This window comes from Vicugna pacos, chromosome 33 (genome assembly GCF_048564905.1).
Source record: "Vicugna pacos chromosome 33, VicPac4, whole genome shotgun sequence".
Taxonomy (NCBI): domain Eukaryota; kingdom Metazoa; phylum Chordata; class Mammalia; order Artiodactyla; family Camelidae; genus Vicugna; species Vicugna pacos.
In genome coordinates this window covers 13227320-13231336 of record NC_133019.1, presented here as the reverse complement: position 1 = coordinate 13231336, position 4017 = coordinate 13227320, and the positions used below count along the sequence as shown (strand labels likewise).

Sequence of the window (4017 nt, the reverse complement as noted above, 5' to 3'; positions counted from 1 at the left end):
TCGTCACTCCAATGAAGACGGTTATGCCTCTGTGTAAACTAGGTGCAGTAACTACATCACAAAGTTACAAAAATTGTACTAGAGAACCCAGCATTCTTAGCTTTGATACTACAGTACCACACATCGGTCCCAGATTCGTGGCACGCAACCTTGTTGCTATTAGTGGTAAATTAGGTACATAAACTCGAGTGGATTCAAGTTCACCCCTTTCAAAATATCACCCGTATTACCTGTATGCACTTCAGTGACCCTTCTTGGGTAAGACAGGGTGATCTTATGGTTAATACCACAAGGCATCGCTCATTACCCACAGCCAATCTTATCTACGCCTGTAACCTATGTACATTTAAAAGTCATCTGTCTTGGGAAGAAAGATAAAGAATCATGGAAATAATGTACGTAAAAACATCCTTGTAAACTAGAATGTGAGTTTGTATTGTCATTGTCATTATTACGGAGCTAGAAATGAAACGGCTGTTCCCTTCTGTCTGGAGCTTGGGTGAAGAGGAAGCCCTTCCAGACCACCCCCAGCCACGCGGGACTCAGATACCCCTCAGCCTGTCTGGCATAAGATGCTAGATCCTCCAGCTATTGGTCACTGCTTTACGTGTAGCCCAGCTGTCAGCGGAGGCCTCCCCACCCCCCAGATAGAGGTAAACTTGACCGAAATCACCAATCCTCAGCTTGTGGGAATCCAGAGCTCCAAATTTCATGAGCTCCCCACAGCTGGTTATTTCCCGGTCCCCACGGTCTCTGGCGGGCACCCACACTGGCTCTCTCTCCATCCTGTTCTCCCACCCAGGGCACAAAGCTTAGTGCCCTCCACGGGGGGGTCCTCAAAAGGTACGCAAGCACCAAGCATCCCCCGAGTTTAGAAACATTCCTGGGAACGTGACGTCCGGGAGCGGGGTCTTCTGAGGTCTTGCTGGCTGCCTCGCCCACTTCTCTGTCCTCCTGAGAAACCAACTCATTCTCCTTCTTGGTCTGCACAGAATGGTTTCTCCAGTACCCAGTTCCTTTGAAATGGTAGCTTCTCTCCTTCCAAAAACTAAGACAATAAAATTTCAAGTGGAGGAGCTATGAAAGAGCTCTCAACCCAACCCGACTGGAAGCACCACGAGGTCAGGGACTGCGTCCTGAGACCCACTCTAGGCAGCCCAGAGCTCACTTTAATAACTGGCATCATTGCAATCGATTCTCATTATCCACAGTAGTTAAGTTCTATAAAGTCAACAATGAACACTGAATTAGCAAACACTGAGCCTTTGTCCCGGGGGGATATCCAGCGCTGGGTTTTGTGAGCCTCTGGTCACAACATTTTCATCAACTGATCAATACATAACCTTGTTTTACGCACGTTTCTGTTTAAAGACATCTTGTTTAATACAGATTGTTGATTCATTAACATTGAACTCACGGACAACAGCGCTATAAACTCATGCCTGATCGGAACTTATCTAACAAACACATGTGTTCTCTCCATAAGGCACATCACAGCCGTCTTGCTCTTGGGAACACCAGACAACACTCTCGCACCACACTTGGGGGCCACTTTAAACAGCAAAATCACCAACGAAAAGCACAAAAAAGACAGGAAAACGTGGCACAAAATAGACCATGAGAAGGAACACTTGTTTACAGCCTGAGAACTAAAACAAGAAGGCAGTGTCGCCTTGCAGGACCTCAGCTGAGAATGTGCGCACTGAGCAGCTCAAATTTCTCACCACTCCTGCACATGTCTGTGAATAACCGCAAAAGCACCACGAGTATCAATCTGGGGGGTCACACATTTTAGCAAGCAGGCGAATTTGCAAAGACACAATGCATTCATAATGAGGGTGGACTGTCCAGGCGTGCCAAGAGGTACTACTCAATATAAAAAGGACCACGTGGTGGGTACACGCAGCCCCCTGGATGACCCCCAGAAGTGATGCTCTGAGTGAAAGAAGCCAGTCTCAAAGGGTCCACACTGTGGGGTTCCACTTATAAGACGTTCTTGGAAAGACAGAATTGTGGTGATGGAGAACAGATCAGTGGACAGAGGTGGGGGCAAAAGGAGGCTCTAATGAAAGGCTAACTCGAGGGAATGTGGGGGGTGAGGAAACTGTTCTGTATCCTGATTGTAGTGGCGGCGACACAAATCCCAGCACACATTAGAATTCATTAAACTACATCCAGAGAAAAAAGTCGTGTTACTGTATGATGATTTAACAAAAAAAAGTAAGTAAGCAAAGGCCATAATAATGAGCAACCAGAGAGGCAACACCCCTGGCTCCAATCTGGGCTGCCTCGGTGCACGGAATCGGTCCCCACAGGAAGGTGATCGTGGCCGTTTGAGTCCCTTCTGTATTCCTGGTGGCCTTGTTGGAGGGGGGACCTTGCTACCTGTATGCTTGGGTTATGGTCTCATGCCCCGCGTAGGTGACCCCAACAGCCTGTGAGTCACCAAAAGCGGGTCACCAGCACAGTCCAGAGGCTTCTCAGCCACTTTCCATCCATTGGCTCCTCTGTGAGAAGACCCCGCCCTCGGGGTCCCCAGGGCATTGGTTTTATATCCACATGCAGAGACTCCCCCTCAGAAGTTAGGGTTGCCCCTGGCAACCAGCTCTCTCTCCAAACTGCTTTGAATACTGCCTGCCTTAGGAAGCCTGCTCCTCAGAACTGATTTCGCAAAGACCTCCTAACACTATGTGAACAAAACATTTTTAAACAGAAAACTTAACAAGGTTTTAAAACAAAGATTCGTCATTTTCCTCGTGTTCTGACTGTGTGTTTGCTGAGTGGCTTTCCAAAGGAGGAAAGAAGAAATGATGGTGGCGGATCATGAAACGGTACCTGCTCTGAGAGACCTATGGGAGGTAAAACAGAGCCACTGTGATGTCTCTGTAAAATCCGCTAGTATAAGTCTTGGCACATAGTAGGTGCTTAAATAAGTCCCAGGGAAACCAAGACTAATCCCCAAGAAGAAAAGAGGTGTACTTTATAGTTATTAAAGCACAGACATGCTTGTTGAATAGCATCAGTAAACATTGCTGGTACCCACTCAAGAGCCTGCTGCAAAGATGGTTTCAGTGAATAAATAAGATGTGACCCACACCTTCTGAGGGCTGCAGGTCTAGTGGAGAGAAAGATGTGCATAAATAATTGTACTGTCAGGCAGAGACACTGATGCCAGAATAAAATATAAGAACATGCTATGGGGAAATGGGTAAGGAGGAGGGCAGTAATCCAAATTCTTTGGTTGCAAGTGACAAAATCCCATCTCAAATGAGCAGAACCAGAACAGCCACTCACGTCATTTGAAAAGACCTGGGTGTATCCAGGGACTCAAATGGGTGTCGATAGGAAACTCTGTTCTTCTGCAATCTTTTGCCCTCTGCCTTCATGAGAGAGGTCTTAAGTTTGGAAGTAAATCTGGCTCAAGTCCCAGGCTTACTATTTACTAGCCTGAGCTGTTCTGAGCTGCAGCTTCCTCGTTTGTGGAATGGGAAGAACGATACCTACCTCACAGATGGTAGTTGAGGGTTAAAGATAAATTATAACTGTATTTGTTGGGGGAGGGTATAGCTCAGTGGTAGAGTGTGTGCTTGGCATGCACAAGGTCCTGGGTTCAAGCCCCAGTACCTCCATTAAATAAAACAAATAAACAAACAAACAAACTTAATTACCTCCATCCCTCCCTCAAAATAAAAATAAAGTAAAAAAATAAATTAAATGGTTGGACCAAAAAAATTTTTTAAATAACTGTAATTTTTGTTGTCAAATGAAGCCTGTATCCCCTTTTCAGCTCAACTGTCTTATCTTCTAATCCCCAAGGACCCATCCATCCATCCATCCATGTACCTATCCATGAACACATCCATCTATCCATGCATCCATCCACCCATCCCACTCAATTTGTATTAAGCACCTGCTCTGTTCCAGGCAATATGCTATACACTGAGAATATTGACATTAATAACATAGGCTCCCCTACCCTCCAGTTGCTTACAGGTGAGAGTGATGAGACAAACAAAT

At 46.0% G+C, this 4017-nt stretch overlaps 1 non-coding gene across 1 annotated transcript; it reads left to right on the top strand.

The window, feature by feature from the left end:
- Window positions 1–3556: 3556 nt before the first annotated feature.
- Window positions 3557–3629, top strand: TRNAA-GGC (transfer RNA alanine (anticodon GGC)). Its single transcript has one exon. It is a non-coding gene; the product is annotated as a tRNA-Ala (tRNA).
- Window positions 3630–4017: the final 388 nt, after the last annotated feature.